At 50.9% G+C, this 22,605-nt stretch overlaps 1 long non-coding RNA gene and 1 other non-coding gene across 2 annotated transcripts; one reads left to right on the forward strand and one right to left on the reverse strand.

The window, feature by feature from the left end:
• Positions 1–841: 841 nt before the first annotated feature.
• LOC124687299 lies at positions 842–2,615 on the forward strand. The gene is made up of 3 exons (XR_006998171.1): positions 842–1,078; positions 1,311–1,354; positions 2,243–2,615. It is a non-coding gene; the product is annotated as an uncharacterized LOC124687299 (long non-coding RNA).
• Positions 2,616–14,244: 11,629 nt separating this feature from the next.
• Positions 14,245–14,339, reverse strand: LOC124693859. The gene has a single exon (XR_007000307.1). It is a non-coding gene; the product is annotated as a small nucleolar RNA Z221/R21b (small nucleolar RNA).
• Between the last annotated feature and the right edge of the window lie 8,266 nt (positions 14,340–22,605).

Here is a 22,605-nt window from a genome sequence, read left to right on the forward strand (position 1 = left end):
ACTTCTTGCCCTGGGCCAGAGCCGGCCCTGGAAAGGGCGGCCATGGCGGATCAGATCTGGTCCAAAATCATCATCCCAAAGAGCAATCGACAAGGGGGAAACGGGATCCCCCCACCAAACCTTAGATCCAAGCTCCACTCCTTCTTCCATCACCTCCACCCAACCACCACGGAAATGACGAGCCGCAGATCTTTTTAATTTGGAAGACTAGACCTAAAGAAAAACCTAACTAAAGAAGCTACAAGGAACCAAACCCCCCTCCCACTCACCACCGGACACCATGGCCGCCAGCGACGGGGAGGGAGAGGGGCCGGTGATGGGATCTGGAGATGGGCTCAAGGAAGAAGAGATTTCACAGGGGTAGACTCCACAGGGGTAAGAGGTGGCGTGTATCTCTAAATAGCACTAAGCTCCCAGGGTTGGGGGCGTTCCAGGTTGATTTGCATGTCTCTGTCGTGGGTCCCACAGCAAGGGGGTGCTATTGATTTTGCTTGACCGTGTCGTGTCAATGTGTCATCGTATCGCTCTGTCCATCCCAACCCGCACAGGAGAGGCGGCTAGGTTCATGCCGCTGGCCTCTCCGGACGCCTCGCCGGCCAGCGCTCCCAGCCTCCATGCATCCCCTGCGTTTCCTCCTCCGAAAATCCCCGTTCCCAACTCTCCATTGTCCTTCTCGCCCATCCTGATTTGGCCCCGTCTGGGTTCTCCTTCGACGCGGGTGCGCCGCTCCACACCGGATTTGGTAGCGCGGGGTTGCGCGGCCGTCGCCCTGCCAGCACACGGTTGAGCATCAGGACGCCCGCGATGCAGTCGGCAACTTGCCGCCGCCAAACTCCTCACTGGTTGTGTCGCCGCCATCATGGGGAGTAGCACAGGCTAGCGGTTGGGCCATCGCCATCTGTTCTGCTTCCTAACCTCTCTCCTCGTGCGCACCAGGAGAAGCACCGCTGCAGAAACGGACAAGGATGTTTAGCTCTTTGGCCCGCCACCAGCCCTCGCTCTTCTCCTACCACTCTCCTCCGCATTCAATCTCAATTTCTCATCGGCGCTCAAAAGGACAAGCAAGCACGACCGTGATGTAAGCTGCTGCCGATTCGCTGCTGTTCCTTTGATTTTTTTTTTTCTTTGCGTGCTGTGTTCTGCACCGTACTGTGAACTGAATTGGGTTCTCTAAACAAATTTACAAATGTGGTTTCAGTTCTCCTTCTCCAAGGAGTATCTGGGTCTTTTTTATTTTTCCTGCAGCTATTTTTTTTGCTTCTACTAATTGTTGCGTTTCTAAAGAACATGCATTGGGGCCTCATGTGCAGGTTGATTTGAACAGGGTACAGGAGCCTGATTATTTTGATCAAAGGTATCAATTGTGTACCAAGACAATCGTAAAAAGTTAACTAAAGGTGAATTTTAAGTTGTATGTCAGACAATTCCAAAAATTGAAGTGATCAAATCTTATCGTAAGTGTGGAAATTCCTCGTCATTGGACGATTCTGGTCGTGCCAAATCTACTAATCCAGGGATGTCCATGTTATTATATACTGTCATGACTAATCTAAAAAATAATGTCATGATTCTGTTAGCAACAATTAGTTTAATTATTTGATGAACAAAAGATTACAAGTTCAAATTCATATCATTGAAGTATTTTCTTTTTGTGATTAGAAAGGAACTGATCATGCGTCATTTCCACTTTATATATGACAGCCTAGGATAAATTATGGAGAATTATGAACGACCATAGCTGACAGTGATGTATTCATAGGTGCTCTGTTCACCTGGACTGAATGACGATGGACATACCTAGCTTTAGAATGACTCTTTGGTGGTAGCTTTAATTTATTCTTAGTACATCCTCATGTATATGTCCTCCTTTTAGCTTATGCTTGAAATTTATGCACCTCTATCAATTTACATTCTCTCAGATGTTGGATTTTATAAATGATGCCGTTATCAACTTCCGTGGATGCCTATCTATCACCTACTTTTTATTACTACTATGTACTCATTATGATACACTTCCATAATGACTATTGCATGTTTCTTAACTTGACATTCATAGTTATATACTGCTTCCATTGACAGGAAAACAAAGGTTGTACTACTGATCTTAAAATGAATTTGGATTTACTATGTTGCTTTACCTCTTGGCCTTTTACATTTCACAGAAATCTTTGTTTTAAAGGTATGCATGACATTGTTACATATAGATGGTAACGGCTGTGAAGAAATATGTATTTTTTTGTAGGTTCCTTATGGTATACAATATTTAGTGGCAAAGATTTGATTGGCCTCACAGGTCAGTGAGTTCCGTTTGTTATTTAACCTATGTATCATGGCAAGCACAACTTTAGATATTGTAAAATTTTCAAGTTCAATGTATGTCTTTAGAACTGAAGCAGCGGCGACAGGGCATGTACAGGGAGCAGCGGCAGCAGAAAAAATTGACATGCTGGTGCACTGGAACCATAAGGAACCTACAAAAAATGGTCAAGCACAGTGCATTGAAACCTCTTCAATTTCCGTTCGGTTAGCACTTTTCCCGTTCACAATAGGTCGTTTCCACTGTCCTTTTCTACTGCATCTTGAATGTGAAAATTAGTAGAATCATCATAGTTATATTTACTTCATGGCCCGCATCTTTTCATAGCTGTCGTGAGTGTTTGGATTCTGGCGTGTGGAGTCCATATTAGTTTTTCCACATTCATGCAGTTCATCGAACTGAACATCATGAATTGATATCTGATGATTCACCTATAACTCGGAATAAATATGTTCTTACATATTTGTGCGCAGTTCATCGAACTGAACATCTGATTATTCACCTGTTAAACACAGTGATTATGTTATGGTCGGTTTGACCTATACGCGCAGGAAGCCCATTAGTGGCTAGTTGTGGGCTTAGCCCAAGTAAATTAGGGGCTTAGCCCAAGTAAATTAGGGTTTCGAGGAGGCCGTCCTCCTATATAAACACTTGTATCCCTTCGAGATTAATCGACAATAACTCAGTATCATCACTCGTCTCGTCTCCCGAAGGGAGACGGAGATCCCAGCCGCCGCCGCACCAACCCTAGCCGCCGCCTCCTTCCTCCGCGACGGCGCCCAGCCGCCGGCGCCGAGCTCTCCAACCTCTCCGCCCTCACTTCCACCCTTACAACCTCCGCCCTAGACCCGGTAGAACCCTAGCCTCTACCACTTTGGTATCAGATTGCCTAGGTCTCATGGGCTCCAACAGCCCCCCGTCGACACCATCGCCGCCACGTCCACCGCCGCCACCAACACCACCCCCGCCGCCATGACCGGCGCCCACGCGTTGCAGGGGACCGCCGCCGCAACCGGAGACCAGGCCGCCGCCGTTCCCACGGGCCTCGACCTCCTGCCCGCTACCTTGGCGGACCTCGCCGACAGCCTCCGCGCCATCCGCTTCGAGCTCGCGGAGATCAAGGCCGGCCAGCACCCACCGCCCCCACCGGCCGCCGTTCCGCCGCCGCCCCCACCGGCCGCTGCTCCGCCGCCGCCCCCACCGGCCGCCGCTCCGCCGCCGCCCCCACCGGCCGCCTCCGCCGCCAGCAATGGCCGGCCCACGTGGTGGCCGCCGTCGCCCTCGCCGATTCCCACATGGACCGACGCGTCGCCCGTCTACACTCATACTGCGGCGTGGAAAACGGTTCAGCAGCCCGCCCACCGCCCTGGCGGTCCTGGCGGGTTTACGGGCCCCTTCGTCGCGAGCGCGGCCTTCAACCCGGGCCGCCAGGAGGGCGCCCCCGAGGTTCCGCCTTTGGCACAGCAGCCGCCCCGCTTCACTAAGCTGGAGTTCGCCACCTACGACGGCGCCACCGACCCCCGAACCGGCTGAACCGGTGTGAGCAATTTTTCGGGGCAGCGGACGCCGCGACCGACCGCACATGGATCGCCTCCTATCACCTACGGGGCGCCGCGCGGACTTGGTACTACGCCCTCGAGCAGGACGAGGGCGGGATGCCGCCCGGGAGCGTTTCCGCGACCCGTGCCTCCGCCGGCTTGGGCCGACCCTCCGTGGCAGCCGCCCGCCGAGCCGGGACGCTCGCCTTCACCACCACGGTCCAGGACTTCGCCGACCGCTTCAGCGCTCGCGTGCCATGCCCCGGGCGTCTCGGCACGGCAGCGCGCCGATCTCTTCGTCGGCGGCCTCCCCGACTACATCCGCGTCGACGTCGAGATGCGCGAGCCGGCGGACCTGCAGACGGCCATGTACTACGCACGAGCCTACGAGCAGCGCGCCTTCGCCATGCAGCAGGTCTACGCGCAACGTGGCAGCGCTCGTCCCGCGCCCCGACCTGCCCCGACACCCACCGCCCCGCCGCGCCCCGCATCGGCCGCTGCACCCGCAGGCCCTCCTGCGCCGACTCGCCCCTTCAAGCGGCTGACGGCTGCGGAGCAGCTTGAGCGGCGCCGCCAGGGGCTGTGCTTCAACTGCGACGAGAAGTATGCACCAGGCCACACGCGCGCCCGCCTCTTCTACCTGGAGACCGTCGACGACGCCGACGTGGAGACCCTCACCGCCGAGCTCGCGGCCGCCACCGTCACTGAGGCCGGTGTCACGACCTACGCGCCAGTCGACGCGTCCGCCTTCGTCGTCTCTCTCCATGCTATGGCGGGCATCAAGACGGCAAAGACGATGCTGCTCCCGGTGACGATCAATGGGGAGCGTCTCACCGCGCTGGTGGACACGGGTTCCACGCACAACTTCCTGTCCAACACCGCCATGCGACGCCTCGCTCTACAGCCGGCGGGATCGGAGAAGTACAGCGTCACCGTCGCCAACGGGGATCGTCTTACGTGCCAAGGCGTGGCGCGACAGGTTCCCATGCTCGTGGGCGACGAGCCGTTCGCCATCGACTGCGTCGGCATCGACTTGGGCTGCTACGACTTCATCCTCGGCCTCGACTTCCTGAGCACTTTAGGCCCCATCCTGTGGGACCTCGACGCGCTGTCCCTCATCTTCTGGCGCGAGGGCGGCCGCCATGTTCACTGGATGGGAGTGGGCAGCATGGCACATCCCCGCAGCTCCACCTGATGGCCGCCGCCGCGCTAGACGAGGCGCATCTGCTCCTGGCCGACTTACTGCAGCAACACGGCGACCTCTTCGACGAGCCGCAGGGCCTCCCTCCCTCGCGACCCTGTGACCACCGCATCCACCTGCTGCCAAACACGGCACCCGTAGCCGTGCGGCCATACCGGTACCCCCAGCCTGCGAAGGACGAGCTCGAGCGCCAGGTGGCGGTCATGCTAGCACAGGGCATCATCCGGATCTCGATGTCACCGTTATGCGCCCCAGTGCTCCTTGTGCGCAAGACCGACGGCACGTGGCGTTTCTGCATCGACTTCCACGCCCTCAACACCGTCACGTCCAAGGACAAGTTCCCCATCCCCGTCGTGGATGAGCTCCTGGACGAGCTACATGGCGCGCGCTTCTTCACCAAGCTCGACTTGCGCTCGGGCTATCATCAGGTGCGCATGCACCCGGACGACATCGCCAAGACGGCGTTCCGCACTCACCATGGCCACTACGAGTTTTTGGTGATGCCGTTCGGCCTCTCCAACGCACCGGCGACCTTCCAGGCTCTGATGAACGACGTGCTCAGCCCCTACTTACGACGATTTGTGCTTGTTTTCTTTGATGATATTTTGATCTACAGCACATCTTGGGCGGAGCACCTGCAGCACGTGGCCATCATCTTCAACGAGCTTCGAGCGCATCGTCTTCACCTCAAGCGCTCGAAGTGCTCGTTTGGCACGACCTCCGTCGCGTACTTGGGCCACGTCATCTCCGCCGACGGTGTCGCGATGGACGCGGACAAGGTCGCTGCCGTCGCCGCCTGGCCAACGCCCCAGTCGCCACGGGCTCTTCGCGGATTTTTGGGCCTCGCAGGATACTACCGGCGATACATCCAGGACTTCGGCCTCAACGCCGCGCCCCTCACGCGCCTGCTTCGCCGCGACGCCTTCTCTCGGGACGAGGAGGCGGCCACGGCCTTCGCCGCCCTGCAGCCGAGCACTCACGACGGGTCCCGTTCTTCGGATGCCGGACTTCGACGAGCCGTTCGTGGTGGATCGCGACGCCTCCGGCATTGGCTTCGGCGCCGTCCTTCACCAGGGCGAGGGTCCACTCGCCTTCTTCAGTCGCCCCTTCGCCGCGCGCCACCACAAGCTCGCCGCATATGAACGCGAGCTGATCGGGCTGGTCCAGGCGGTGCGCCACTGGCGGGCGTACCTTTGGGGCCGGACATTCCGTGTGCGCACGGACCACTACAGCTCGAAGTTCTTGTCGGATCAGCGCCTCTCCACCGTGCCGCAACACCGCTGGATCAGCAAGCTCTTCGGCTTCGACTTCACCGTCGAGTACCGCCCGGCCGCCTCAACACGAGCCGCCGATGCCCTGTCCCGCCGAGACGTTGACGACACCGCGGACGCGCCCACAGCCGGTGCAGCCCTTCGCATCCACTCCGGGCCATCTTTCGCCTTCATCGACGAGGTTCGCCGCGCCATCGCCACGGCTGCGGATGCGCAGCAGCCGCGCCAGCGCCTGGCCGACGGCGAGCTGGCCGCGCCATGGCGCCTGGACGAGGGACTACTCCTCCATGGACGCCGCATCTTCGTGCCGGATCATGGAGACCTGCGCCACCAGGCCTTGTCCTTGGCGCATTCTGCAGGTCACGAGGGCGTCCAGAAGACTCTGCACCGTCTCCGCGCTGATTTTTACATCCCAGGGGATGGCGCCCTGGTGCGAGACTGGGTGCGGGCGTGTGTCACATGCCAGCGGAACAAGACGGAGACGCTACGTCCGGCGGGCTTGCTGCAGCCGCTGGACGTGCCGTCCCAGGTGTGGGCGGACATCTCCATGGAATTCATCGAGGGGCTGCCGAAGGTTGGCGGCAAGTCCGTCATCCTCACGGTGGTTGACGACTTCTCCAAGTACGCGCACTTCATCGCCCTCGGTCATCCCTATACGGCGGCATCCGTGGCACGCGCCTTCTTCGACGGCATCGTTCGCCTCCACGGGTTTCCGTCCTCCATCGTCGCTGATCGTGATCCCGTGTTCACGGGTCACGTCTGGAGGGACCTCTTTGGGTTGGCGGGCGTAAAGCTCCGCATGAGCACGGCGTTTCATCCTCAGACGGACGGACAGTCCGAGGTCGTCAACAAGATCATCGCCATGTACCTGCGCTGCCTCACCGGGGATCGTCCACGAGCTTGGGTGGACCGGGCCGGCGTGGGCCGAGTACTCGCTACAACACGTCCTACCACTCCGCGTTGCACGCTACTCCCTTTGAGGTGGTCTACGGGAGGCCACCACCGGCGATGCTTCCCTATGCGTCTGGCAAGGCCCGTACTGAGACGGCGGATGACCTGCTGCGTACCCGCGACGAGATACTGGCTGAGGCGCGCCAGCGACTTCTTCAGGCTCAGCAGCTGGCCAGGAAGTACTACGATGCACACCATCGCGAGGCGAGGTTTGCGGTGGGCGATTGGGTCTGGCTACGTCTTCTTCACCGGACGACCCAGTCCTTGGACCCGCGCTCCAGGCGCAAGTTGGGACCTCTTTACGCCGGTCCTTTCTGTGTGCTGGAGCGCATCGGCAAGCTCGCCTACCGCCTTGAGTTGCCTGCGGGCTCGCGCCTCCACGACGTCTTCAACGTCGGCCTCCTGAAGGCCTACCGGGGCGACCCTCCTTCTGCACCACCAGCTCTTCCACCTACTTCTGATGGGCGTCTCGAGCCTGCCCCGGCGAGTGTGGCTCGCGTGTTGAAGGCCCAGCAGCGCCGTGGTGTTTGGCACGTCTTGGTGCATTGGACCGGCCTGCCCGAGGATGAGGCGACTTGGGAGAAACTTGAAGATTTCCGCCAGCAGTTTCCAGAATTTCAGCTCGAGGACGAGCTGTTTGAGAAGGCGGGGAGAGATGTTATGGTCGGTTTGACCTATACGCGCAGGAGGCCCATTAGTGGCTAGTTGTGGGCTTATCCCAAGTAAATTAGGGGCTTAGCCCAAGTAAATTAGGGTTTCGAGGAGGCCGTCCTCCTATATAAACACTTGTATCCCTTCGAGATTAATCAGACAATAATTCAGTATCATTACTGTCTCGTCTCCTCGAAGGGAGACGGGAGATCCCAGCGCCGCCGCACCAACCCTAGCCGCCGCCTCCTTCCTCCGCGACGGCGCCCAGCCGCCGGCGCCGAGCTCTCCAACCTCTCCGCCCTCACTTCCACCCTTACAACCTCTGCCCTAGACCCGGTAGAACCCTAGCCCTCACTTCCTGATTATTAGTTAAAAGATAGTACGACTCAACTTCTTATTCTGATTTTTTAGAAATGCATTCGTTTGCTTAATGCTCATAGTGATACGTCTCTCACTAGCTAATATTGTCAAAGGCAATAAATATTTTGTGAGTTGGCAAATTAATCCCACAACCTGCCGTCCCAATGTTATTAGGGTCCGTTTGTTGTGCCTTTTTTTGTTTTTTGGCTTTGGCAAAAGCTAAAAAAAAAACACCTAAATAGGTGCTTTTTTTGGCTTTTGGACTTTGGAAGCCAAAAACAAAGATCCTATTTTTTTGGCTTCCAAAACCTAAAAGCCAAAAAAGCACCTATTTAGGTGCTTTTTTGGCTTTTGCCAAAGCCAAAAAGCCAAAAAAAGCCACAACAAAAGGGTCCTTAGTGTGACAACCAGCCTATGGGCTTTTAAGATAATACTTGCATCATGCAAAGTGCAAGCGAAGTAGAAAACATAATTTGCAATATATTTTATGCACATCTGTTAAAAACAAAGTTATATAAAATAAGTTATACATAAATTTTCAGGTTATTATGTCTCTCCTTGCACGGTTATTTGTATTGTCTTTGTTGCCTTGATGTCCATTTTTTCGTACCACTGGAACACAGGGGTCCATTCACATCGAAGTTGGGATATATAATAGCATTCATGAATATTAGTCTTTCTAGCAATGTATATATACTTCATAAATTTCTTTCGTTTAGGGCTAAGGCTAAGTAGAACGAGTTACTCCAATCATCCCTCAAATTATCCAGTGCCATGAGCAGATGGAATGCAAGAGGATCGACTGTTCTCACAGTCTCAGTTGAACTCAATGAAAATATTAGGTAAGATAGATAAATTGTGTATTTTTCACTGTGCTATGAATATTTCTTAGAGCATCTCCAGTCGCGTCCCTAAACCGTCCCCCAAAGCGATTTGGGGCGCTCCGGACAAAAAAAAAGCGTTCCAGCCGCGTCCCTCAAAGCCCTTTTTTGTCCGGCGCGCCCCTATATGGTGTCCGGCGCCCCGAGCCCGTCCCCGTCCCACAGGGGACGCACCGGGGACGCCGGACACAACGAAAAGCGAGGCGGGGAGTGGCGGGGCCGACCCGTCGGCGGCACAATTAATTTAAACCTAACCGTCGCCTACCTCGCGACGGAAGTTATTGGCGCGCAGCGACGGTGCGCTTCCGCAGAGGGCGCGCGCGACGCGTCCCGTCGCGCCTAGCTCTGCGTGCCGGCGTTAATGAGCGCCACCGCTCCTCCGCCTCCCTCCGGCCTATAAAAAGGGGCGCCTCTCATCGTCCCTCTCACACACAAACCCTAGCGCCTCTCTCCCAAACCCTAGCCGCCACCATCTCTCAACAAGACTCGACGCTATGTCTGGTAGAGGCGGAGGCCGACCTCGCGGCCGCGACCGTGGTCGTGGTCGTGGTCGTGGCCGCGGCACAGCCTGAACGCTCGCCGCCGCCTCCCACGCCGTCGTCGTCTTCATCGTCGGAGATGGACGTGGAGCCGGACGTCCTGTTCGAGTTCGTCCACGTCCTCGCGGGCGACCCGCGCGGCATCCGCGAGGCTGCCGGACTCCTTCGCCGAGTACGTCGGCGGCGTACGCCCGCGCACGATGCATCTGCGGGAGCATTCGTGCGGCTACCGCCGGTGGATCGTCAAGGCGATCTACGACGCGCGCGGCAAGATGTACCTCAACATCGGCTGGGAGAAGTTCGCGCGCCACCACAGCCTCGAAGCCGGCTTCATCCTCGTGTTCTCCTACTTCGGCAACAGGGACATGAGCGTCAAGGTCTTCGACGAGAGGCGCTGCCTCCGGGACTACCACGTCGATAGGGACGACGACAGCACCGACGAGGAGGACGACTGAATGAGTGTTGTTTCTTCGCAGCGAATACGTGCACGGAGGTTTCTGCCTCGTTCGCCTCATCGGTAGAACCAACAAGGGCACCATCCTCCCGCTGGATTTTCCAGTTTAGGTGATCTGGGTGTGCCCTCGAGTGTTCTTTCTTAGCAGCGAACACACGAAACCTTCGATGCACGGCCTAGTTAGGTTTAGTTTCTTTGCAATATTTTATATTTGTGTCCACCATGGTTCAAACTATGTATTAGTTTGTGGAAAACCATGTTCCAAACTGTGTTTTCGTGTAAACCACGTTCCAAATTATGTATTAGTTTGTGGAAATTGAAATAAAAATGCCAGAAAAATTATTTTAAATGTTTTGGGGCGGCGTTTGGGGGACGCGGCTGGAGAGCGACGTCCCCCAAACGCGGCACGAACGAAACACGTCCCCCAAACGCTCGATCCGGCGCGGTTTGGAGGACGGTTTGGGGGACGCGACTGGAGATGCTCTTATGACTTCGTTTGTCTTCTACAGTAGGCATGGGAGAAAAGAATCCTTATTTGAGTCAAAGTTGAAGTGAAATTAGTTCACTGTGCCACTAAGTACATTTGTTTAATTTGTCACCATGGGCCAGCCATGTAGTGTATCACTTGCACAATAACTCCTTAAACGAATTATCCATTATAATTCATATTCAAGTTCAACACACAAAGGTCCGTCTTAGAGGAGCTGAGCATACGGTGATGCTGAGGACTTCTTCAGTGGTGGAGATCAGTGTCGCTGGCGACGTATTCTTTAGTGGTGGAGGTCCGAGTTGAGCTTACTTGCAATAGATGAAGCGGCGAGCCAAACCAGGAAACAGGGAACTCGACCATTTGTAGAGACATACATTGCAATCTGTAGTCCCATGTATGTTCACTGACATGACCATGCTTCCAGTATATCTATGCTGCCCATGCTTTTTTTTTCAGGGTCTAATTCATGCTGCTAAGATCAGATGGTCCAGGTATTCTTTTTGGTGCCTATTTGAGTATCCATGGCTTGCACTGAAGCTTATTGTGATAGCCGTGGTAGGTGTGTCGAGGATCTATGCGAGAAGCTAACTGTGAAACACAGAGAATGTACTCTGGACTTGGACCATCTAGTTCTGGTCTAAGGGCATCTCCAGCGGCGCGACGCATTTCGGACGTCCGAAATGTCCGTTTGCGTCGGCCCGCGGACGCGTTGTGGCCCAGGGCGACCGTTTGCGTCGGGGTAGCTCCAGCGGTGCAGACGCATATTTTATCCGGGGACAGCGTCAAGGTCGGTAATGGCGTTTTACGTCCCGTCGAGGACTGCCGCCGGCGATTAACTGTTCCCGCGCGACGATGATCGTTCCCGCGCGCGCCCAATACATTCGCAAGTTTCGCCGGCGTTTCGCGCGCGGGGGAAACGCCCTGCGCGCCAACGCCGTTTCCCGCCCCGCCGTGGCTATATACGGTGGACACCGCCGGGTGCGACGGGCACACCTCACACTACCATCCATCCATGGCGGACCACATGAGTTGGGAGCAAGTTGTTGACATTTGCCGCCAGCTCCACCCGGAGGAGGAGGAGGACGAGGTAGCTGCCGCCGGCGTTGAGGCCCAGCGCAGCTGGACCTGGAGGTCACGGAGGCGGAGGCGGAGGTCGCGGAGGTGGAGGCGGAGGCGGCAGAGCGCGCGGAAGGGCGCCTCGCGGCGACCAGGGCGGAGATCGCCAACACCATGGCCGAGCTCGCCAACGCCAGGGCCGAGCTCGCGGAGGCGCGGGCGGCCCTCGCGGCCCCTCCGGCCGACGCCGTCATCCACGACATCGCGGACGACGACCCCCCCGTGCCCAGGCGCTTCGAGTGCGCCAGTGAGCAGTGGGTTCTGCTCGCGTCCTTCGAGTCCCCGGCGGGGGACGCCCGCCGCCGCCGGGCTTTGGTGGCGGAGGAGGAAGCCGCCAGCTATGCGACGGCCATGGCTAGGGGGTTAATGTGCTCCGACCCGGACTCGCTCCAGCGTAGGGGCCGTTCTCCCGCGCGGGTCGAGCGAGAGAACCGGGAGCTGGAGGTCGCCATCGCCGCCAGGGACGAAGCTGTGGCGGCGGCGGCTAGGGACAGGGCCCGCTTCATCGCCGACGTGGCGGCGATCCAGGCGGCGGTGGCGGCGGAGGAGGAGGCCCGGGCGGCGGCGGTCCAGGCGGCGGCAGAGGAGGAGGCCCGGGCAACGGCGGAGGCGGCGGCTAGGAAGGTTGCCTTTGCGACGGTGACGGCGCTGTGGCAGGACGAGATGTCCGTTCGGCGCCGTGCACGCCTCGCGGAGTGCAAGAACCGCTCCCGCTTCGACGACGGCACCGGCCCATCCGGCGGCCAGTAGTAGGGCGCGCGACTGCGAGTAACCGAGGCCGGTGTAGGCCGCGCGACGGCGAGTAGGTACGGCCGTTGTAGTTTTAGGTTAACTCGACTAACCATCTCTGTAAAGATGGTCCTTTTGGCCAATCAATAGTAATGAAAAAATATTTTGCTTATCTAGTCACTGCCGACCGGTCCCGGATGTACCCAACGCGGACATTTTCCGCGACCGCCGAGCGTCCGCGGAGACGCAAAGCTGACGCATATTTGGGGCAGGTTTACGTCTCCGCGGACGGGCCGGTCACTTTGCGTCGCCCCGCTGGAGCAGAGCCCAGACGCATTTCCGGTCACGGCGGACGAAAACGGTCGCTCAGCGACCATTTGCGTCGCGCCACTGGAGATGCCCTAATAGTTATTTGGAACAATGCTATTTTTTACGACCTCTGCATTATCTATTCACTACAGTCGTGGACTTTAATGGAGACCAAAGAAATATTTTCATGCAATGGTTTTTTTGATCTTTCCATCCTGAAGATTGGCTTATACTTGGAGGTTTTAATTTTATTAGATCTCCTAGGGAATGCGAAAAAATATGTTATGACTTCATCCGGCCTCGGCATCTTACTGAACTAGCAATCAAAGGTCAGTCCTTTACTTAGAGCAACAAGATAGCCTCCTTGATCAGCATCTTACATAAAACATGTCTCTCTACATACGATTTTTTTTCTAATTTTTAAACTTTATGAAATATGTTTTACACGCAGATGCATCCAGGATCAGTTTTGGTTTTCCGCCTTGTTCAGCAATTAGATTGGTTTTTTTACCTTCACCAATTACCTTCATACCATAGTCAGTCAAGATCCATGTATTGTTGAGATTTAGACTAATACATACCTACTAATAAAATCTTTGGGTTTGAAAATTTCTAGGTTCTGGCTGGAATAAACAAATACTTAAAAGTAACAAAGCTGCCAACCTAAATGAAGGGTACTTGCAAATTATATTTGTGTGCATTGATAATTCTAAAAATGATTTGTTCGAACTTAATAACATTGAGGAGATAGGCAGATTCCTTGAAAGCACCAGACAAACCTACGTTTCTAACCTAATCAGGCAATCTCCAATACATGAGCTTCCAACTTCCAAGACTCGTCAAGGTGTGTTGTTGGTCTGTGAACAAGTTTTCCCCCTGTACTTCTGAGGTACAGTAATCGCTCGTCTTTGAAAATAGAGCATTTGAGCCCCATTGAAATTAGAGCATTGGAGCCCCATCGGCCATCGCTCCAACCGGATGGAAGGTTGGACTTGTCGATGAATGCAAGCAATCAGCTCAGTTAGCAGTTCTGATGTCTAGTTCAGCTCAAGAAAACTTATTTTTCTTGTGTAGAGTTTTTACTGCGGTTAGCATGCTTGATGAAAAAGGTACCCAAAGTTAAATAAAACAAACAGAACTGTGCTGCAATATATGGAGGACTGGAAAAAGAACCATCAGCGGCAAATGTATTTGACCTCAAAGTAATTTCAGTCCGCATCATGGTAGGATCGCTCTTAGGCAACCCTCATCATCTGGTTCTATATATCCCCCTCAAGTCAAAAGAATGCTGAATTTTTCCAAAAAAAAAGGAAAATAATTTTTCCATTGGCAAATCCAGAGAACAGTTTCTCAGAACAACTAAAAACACCCACTACGAGAATAATCAAGAATTAAATCAGAAAGATGGACTAAAAACAAAAGCGGGTATATATCAGGCGGCTCAGACATAAAATGGGTTGTAAGTTTGTTTATCAGCACAAAGAGATAAATCTCTTCAGAGTGGTGCATGACTTTTCTCATCATCGCCTCCAGCTTCCGTGTAAAAAAACTGCAGCGAAAGTATGTCTCAAAATCAAACCGACAAGCGGAGAAAGAGTTGTCCTTTACAAGCTACAAGAGGCAAAATACGAATCAAAACGAGTGCAGATTGTTGCAGCTTCCGGAAAAGAGATGGGGAAGATCGCGGTGGAGCAGATGATGCATTGCGGCGGGGCGGGATGTGACAGGGGACGAGGGTGGGGAGCTATTTAAGAGGAAGCGTTGGCGTCCTCTTCTTCTCTAGGGTTTCCTCTGCTCTTGTGTATGGGTCAGGCCTGCACGGATGCGACATACCCATGAAACTTTGCCGGCCTGGCTAAATTCTACGGGCCAAGGCAGGTTTTAACCATCCAAAGTAGTTCACGGACAGACCTACCCATGATTATTATCTCACAGGCTTCTCAATGCGAATACGACGGCCCAGAAACGATTTTTAGGAAAGGCTGACTTCCCGAAATTCCACTCGCAAATCTTCTTATCGCAACATGGGGCTCCTGTAAAAATTTATTTTCTCTTCATTTCCTTTTGGACAAAGAAAATATATGAATAGATGCACTACAAGATGGGAAAATTTGGGGGTGATGAAAATAATGCTTTTTCACTCGATGGCTACAATACGATACATGCAAAATAATATTGCAAAGTTCACTCTCCAAGATAGGAGATAGCCAGATAGGTGATAGATCATAATGAAAAAACAGATATCTTATTCTTGGCATACAAAGAAATATTGGGACCAAGCTTCTGAAGATTTGCCAAACTTGGTTCAGTATGTTTAGAATCTGCAAGATCTTTCTGTGGCATTCACTCACCATGAAATTTATGGTGTGATTAATGACTTGCCAATAATAAGCACATGGACCGGATGAATTTAATGGCCGTTTCTTGAAAACTCGTCGGCCACAAGGATTTTTAGGAAGAAAAAAATATAGCATCAGCTTAAATGACTATTATAACTCTGATTCCTAAGATTAATTCCCCCGAGACTCCACATGATATTAGGACCATTGCTCTACTAAATTATTACCTAAAGTTCTTGACTAAGCTGCTTGCAAACAGACTCCAGGATAAAATGTTGCAAGTAGTGCATAAAAACCAATATGGCTTTATTAGAATCAGGACCATTCGGGATTGTTTAGCATGGTCTTTCGAGTATCTGCATGAATGCAAGTATTTCGGTAAAAGGGTCATAACCCTAAAAACTGATTTTTCCAAGGCCTTTGATATGATGGACCTTGCAACAATTCTGAAAATGATGAAGTCAAATGGCTTTGGTGACAACTCGTAAAATTTAATGGTTGCATCTTAAACTCAGAAACTTCTGATGTACTAAAACTGAGCGACTGCGATAAGTTCATTTGCAAGAGAGGGGTCAGGCAAGGGGACACATGTCTCCTCTTTTGTTGCTACTATTGGTGACCTTTTGTAGTCCATGATTAACAATGAGCTCGGACTTGGAAAAGTTTATGTTTCCATACCAATTCCAAATCATGATTTTTTTAGCTATCCAATATGCTGGTGACACTGGTATTAATGGAAGCTTGTCATACTAATGTCTTGGTTTTGAAATCAATAATTGATAATTTTTCTAAAGCCACTAGACTTCAAGTGAATTGTTAGAAATCTTGCTTAATCCCAATAAATTGCATTGTCGGGCTCTCTACCTCTCAAGCTTAGATCTTTGAATACCAAGTTGGTGTAATGTGTTTTACATACTTGGATCTTCCCCTTACCAAACCAACTAGTAAAGATTTATCAACGATTCCGGATAATATTGAAAGGAGACTCAATGCTTGCTCTAGGTTCTTAACTTATGCTGGCAGATTGATATATGTTGACTATGTCCTATCTGCACTGCGTACATTTTATGTTATTAAGTTGTAGAAGACAATGATAAATAGAGCAGATAGAGAAAAAAACATTTCATTTGGGCAAAAGATGGTTGGCAACTAAAATCCTAGTACTTGGATGCTTGGGAAATAACTACTATACTATTTGGGAACAAACATCTTTTTTCTCAGAATTTTGAGATCTTTTGAGAATTAATCTGGGGCTGACACGTATGTGTTTTGGATTGTTAGTTTTTGCTAGGTTTTGTCTGTGTACAGTTTTGGTGCCCTCTTAGAATTTGGGGTGGCTCAGTGACAAGGTATTAACTTGTCAATGCCTATGGATTGTAGGCTGGGGTTTAGTTGGAAGTAGAGGGCAAGTAGATCTCGAAGGTTTCAGCCGAAAGGTACTCGACGGTTATGAAAACTAGGGTTTGTAGACAATGATTCGATGATCTCTGCGTCCCTCGACTCCCCCTTATATAGGAGGCGGAGCCGAGGGATTCGTGTTGTACAAGTTACAAAGTCCGGGAAGGTTTCAAACTCATCCCGTAAGATTACAAATAAGACTTTCTATTACAACTCTAACTTTCCTTAATAACATCTTGGGCTTCCGAATCTCCTTATTCTTCGAGTAGTGGGCCTTCAATAAACCCCGGGTACTATCTTCGGCAGGCCCATTAGGGATGCCTATGTCAGTAGCCCCGAGATTTTGCTTGAATCGTAGAGTCGGTGGAAAATCTCCACCGTTTATTTTTACTCGACAACTTAAACTTTTCTATATTTCTTCATATAAATTTCTATATTGTACAGGGATAATGGTAGTTGGGGCTAGTTCATCCGACGGATCGGGTACTAGTTAACCGCTCTAGTGGCAATCCGCAAAAACCTACTTCAAAATCACGTCCCCGGACATGATTTCGGATACCGGTGTAAACTTCGACGAGTGCCGCTTAAGGTCTTATCATTCTGTCGAGTCCCGGCCATATTTATCGGGTACCTAACGCGTCCGTTAGGATTTTTCTTCGTATCCGTTGATACGGATAAAAGTAGCAAACCGACGTCGAGACGGCGCCACGCCTCACGGAATAGATCCGGGGTCTTACCTTCGCAAAGTTTTGCGGCATTCGGAAATTGATCGCAACTTCGGCGTTCTGAGAATATATTGTCGAGTGCTTATTCGGCTGATGGAATGGCACATTTTATCGAGTCACGGATGACTTATATTGCGCTCCCGATGGGAGTATATGCAGAGTTATTTATAACTCGAAATATACTCTCTTGATGTTCTATGTTTCTTCTTTTTATTCTGACTTCCTTTCTTTTTTATAATTTCATCGGGCACGCGAACAGCGTTCCCGATGGGAGTAGCCCCCGAGGCTACAGCCAAGGACTTGTGCTTGGTTGTAGGCTCCACACTATATGCCGCTATATTTTCTTTCTCTCCCGAAATTTTATAATGTCTCGGGTGCGCGAACAGCGCTCCCGATGGGAGTAGCCCCCGAGGCTATGAACAAATATTTGTATTTGATCATAGGCTCACACCATTTCTATCTTGTCTTTATTGAACTCTTCATTTTTCCAAAGTAGCCCCGAGCATTTGTTCAAAAACTTGTATTTGATCAAAAGCTCTTGAATACTTTTTCATGTCGCCTTTTAATGCAACTGTTAAGCCGAATTTTTCTCCTGTCAAGGTGACGTTATTGCTGACGATAGCCACGATTGCTAGTCAAAAATTTGCGACAAGTCTTTTCTCGCTGCCATGCGGGCCCAATTGATCCACTATCTTGACACGTCGTGCAAGTGGGGGACACACGTCCTCCGCTTTTTCTCGGCGTACGTACCGTAACTTCTCCATTATTAAGTTACTTTTTTACCCTCGTTGCCACGTGGCTATCATCTCGTCACACATTTTCCTTATCCAACGGTCCGTCGTTTCACCGCACCCCTATATAAGATCATCTTCTTCCTCCTCGGACACTTCCGCTCACGCCGTCCTCCTTCTCTCATCCGCGAATTCCCTCCTGCGATCCACAAGCTCTTAAGCTCCTCCTCCATACCGCAAATCCTGCGCCATTGTTGATGCCGCCGCGCCGTTTGACGAGGCACGAGCACACCGGAATCCTCCATGGCCGCTGCAGATCTTGGGGCGGCGGAGTGGGAAAGGTCGAAGATTTCTTCCCAAGACATCAACATGTTGAAGAAGCTGGGGATCAGCAAGAAATCCAAGGCGTTGTGCTTCCCCAGTGAAGAGAGCTACCCAACCCCTCCAATGGGGTACCGGGTATGTTTTGTCGATCACCTCATTCGCGGTCTGTCCGCCCCCATTCATCCTTTTCTTCGTGGATTGCTTTTTGTCTACGGTTTGCAACTCCACCACCTCACGCCAAACTCCATTCTTCACATCTCCATTTTCGTCACACTTTGCGAGGCCTTCCTTGGCGTCCAGCTCTAACCGGGCGCTATGGAAGCGCATTTTCTTCCGCCGCCGTAATGGCTCGCCCAATGTCGCCTATAATATAGGCGGCGTTGTAATTTCGTTCGTCCCACCGTTGACTACTTCGACGTCAAGCTTCCCGACTCCGCTCAAGGATGGCGCAAGAAGTGGTTGTACATTCGGGAGGAAAACCATGGCTGTGCGGAGGACAACATTCCTCCTTTTGATGGCGCCGAGAAAATCTTTCGCCGCCGTTCTCGGGACGCGGAGGCCACCGAAGAAGAAAGGGCGTCGACGTAAACTTTGATGACTCGAATCCGTGAGTTACAAAATACTCGCGGCCAAGAATTATCGGGTATCCAAATCACTCGCATACTTTCTTAGTACTAGAGTATAGCCACTTCAAGCTCGCAAATATCCTCTCCGAAAATATGCTCGGCGACGAGGACGTAGATCGGTTGTCGGTGAATTTGGAGGTCAAGGATTTAGAAAAACTTGTCCGAAAAATTTCATCTCTCAGCAAAAGAGATGCTGTCCCTTCTTCTTGCCGTGTGACGCTCGTTCGCGCCGCCAATCCACTTCCCAAGGTAATCTTTGTCTATTTGTCTTGTTGTTGCTCGTGCTATCTTTTTGTTACTTCTTTCCCGATATCTCTCCTCGCTTTATTTTGCATAGGATCATCCAAAACTTGTCTCGCTTCCTCCTCTTCCCGAAGGTGGAGAAGTCGAAGAAAGGGCCATTGTCACCGATGACAATCAAGAAGCTCCGTCTTTTGTGAATGACCCCGTGGATTCTCGAAAATCTGCGGATCTTCCGAGGACACTACGTCGGCCCAATCTCCTCCTCCCGCTGTTTCTCCAAAAGGGAAAAGGAAGAGGAGTAACGCCGAAGATTCCGGCACTTCCAAAGCCGAAGAAGTTGATCCTTCACATCGAAGGCAACTTATGATCCATATCTCGCATCCCTCGTCGCGCTCGTAAGTCACCTTGATTTCCCCTTATTTCCGTAGTCGAAGTTTTTTATCTTATCTTGCTTTTTATGCTATTGATCCTCAATCGCAGTTGATGACGAGGAAGAAGTACCAACTCGTGACGTGGCTCCTCGGACGAGCGCGTCACATACTTTGCTTGTGTCGGAGACGGTAGTTGAAGGAGAAGAATCTTCGCCTCCTCAACAAAACGTCGTCACCACCACTCCTCCTTCAAGCCCCCTTGCTCCTTCACCAAAAAGGGCGAGGGTTGAGACGATCGTCGAGCATGCCCCTCAATTGGGTAGCTTTTCTCAGGCGCTCTTAGATGATGTAAGTTTTTGACTTGCATGCTAATATCTATATTTCCTCTGTTTACTTCTTTTTGTGCCTTCGTTTTTTTTCTGTTACCGAAGTTTTCTTTCTCTATTCTTCTTTGACAGCCCATGATCAAAGAGCTTGTTCGCATTGGGTCCCAATTTATTGGGTACCGTGAATATGCCAGCAAAACTGAAGGTAACAACTTTGTGCTGTCATTGCTTCCAATCTTCTTGCTTCTATTTTTGTCGCAATTTTGATTGTTCTTTTCTACTTTGGCAGAGAAACTTGCAGAGGCCAACAGGCTTGCCGACACTCTTGCTCATAAATTGGAGCAAAGTGAAAAGGCTCGCCAGAAAGCCGAACTTGACGCCAGCCAAGCAAAAGTGGAGGCTGATGAAGCCAAAGCAAAAGCTGCTAGTGTCGAAGAACCGCAAAAGAAACTTGAAGATGCTGAAGCTGCTCTAAATGAGCACAAGGCCGCACAAGCTGCTCGTGAAAAGGGAATCCTCAAGCGCGTGAACACACAAAATCGTCGCTTCCTCGGTATTTTTGTTGTTCCCTTCTATTTTTGTAAGACTTGCTTTCCTTTATTTTTACTTGCTTGTCGACTAATATGTTATTTCTTTGGCAGGTCAAACGAGCCAAGATTTTGATCTTGAGAATCCCACCAATGATCCTCTGCTTGATGCGTTGTCTTATCTGGAGTTTCATGGCCAAGAAATTCGCGAAGGCGTGGTGAATGCTGACGCAGGAATGTCGAAGTTGTTCCCCTACTTTTTCCCGAAGAAAGAGGAGCCTAAGACTTTCCTTGCTCTTGCCACGGACTTCAATCCGCCGGAGGATCTTGGACTGAAGATGCGCCAGGAAAACATGAAGGTTGCTGTCGAGAGCACTATTGCCCTGGTCGCTGACAGTCAACAAACTATTGACTGGTTGAAAGTAGGCGACTCCGAGCAGATAGAACCATCAAGATTGTAACACCCCAAATTTTAAAACAAAGAGAAAATGAATTTCCTTTTTTCAAAAATAAGAACCAACAAAAACTTTTCTTACTTAGAGTGTTATGCATAGTGTTCATACCTAATCCTTGTGTTTTGCCATGATGAGTGTTAGTATGCTTATGTGATAAACCCTAAAACCCTAAAGTGATCAAGTGAAGATCACAAACCAAATAAAATAAAAGAGAAAGAAATCAAATAAGAAAAACCCTAAACCCTAACCTTCTCAAAAATCATTTGGGTCTATTTTGAGAAACCAAAATAAAAGAAAAAGACATATGTGGGCATGTAGCCCTAATAGGTAAATCTTGAACCCTACCTTTATTATTCTTGCTAAATGGTGGTGAACCATTGTGAACCCCACTAAACTCTAGACCTCATCTCTGGTCACAAATCTTTGAAAAACCAAAATAAGAAGAGGTGATCTTAAATAAGAAAAAGGGGCATATGCAAGCCCATGGCTACTTTGTGTAAAAACTAAAACTTTGTTTGCTTACCTTGTGTAGATGATTGGAAATACCTCAACACACTCAACCAGGTACTTACCAACCAATTTAAGTGAGATTCAAAATAAAATCCAACATATGCATAGAGGCATATGTGGCACTTAGCCAAATTATCAAATCTTGACCTAGCCACCTCCATTGTCCTAAAATGGTTTGAACCTTTCACCCAACTCATTCTAACACCAAATAAACCCTACTCTTGTCAAAATAAAGCAAAGAGAAATAAAAGAATAAAAGCTAGAAAATCTCAAAACCCTCACATATGGTTTATGCCATTTTTCTAAATCTTTGACTTAGACCATTTTGGTCTTCATCATTAGTTGTAATATGATACTACACACCTATTACAACTTTTGGAATCAAAGTTTCACAAATCAAATCAAATTCAAACTCAAATTTGGCTCACATACAATAATAGTCAAATCTGCCATTTATATTCTGGTCACTACTTTGAGCCCCTCTATCTCAAGATCTTCAAACTAAACTTTCTCAATTCCTTGCATGTCATCCAAGAGGACATCAAGATGAACAACTTTTGTAAAGACAACCATGCCAAATTCACTTTGGATCAAAATCTATGCTCATGTAAAGATAGGACTTTTTAATATGTGCAACAATCTCACTTTGTCAAATTTTGCAATTCTTTGAGTTTTAAAATTTCACCACCACATATAGTTGTCTCTGGTCATTTACAACTTAACCAAATGCACCACTTTCAATTTTCACCACTTTCAATTTTTGAATCCATTTGAGATCAACCAAATTTTGCAAGAAATTAAATTGGGCAAATATGGAACAAACCAAAAACACTATTTGCATGGTGTTTGGCCTAACCCTACTGCCCCACTCGACCCTACCTGTCCCCTGGCCCTCTCTCTCTCACTCCATAGCATAGAAACCCTAAGGAGAGCAAGCCGAGCTTGCATGACATGGCCATGCCGGCCATGGACACCATGTCGAGCCACCCCTCCCTTTCTTCTTCTCTGACCACGGCCACCGTGCCCAAACGCACCACCTCACCTCCCCTGGTCACGCCTAGCATCTCCATCGCCACGGACAACGCCGACCGTCGCCGGAAATCGCGCGCCCAGAATCGCCCAGCCATGCCGATGACGTCGCGCCCGTACACGCGCGGACGCCACTGGCCACGCGTAGCCTCTCCGTACTCCGCCGTACCCCGACCACCTCCGCTCGCCCTGGT

The sequence above is a fragment of the Lolium rigidum genome, chromosome 2 (genome assembly GCF_022539505.1).
Source record: "Lolium rigidum isolate FL_2022 chromosome 2, APGP_CSIRO_Lrig_0.1, whole genome shotgun sequence".
Lineage (NCBI taxonomy): Eukaryota > Viridiplantae > Streptophyta > Magnoliopsida > Poales > Poaceae > Lolium > Lolium rigidum.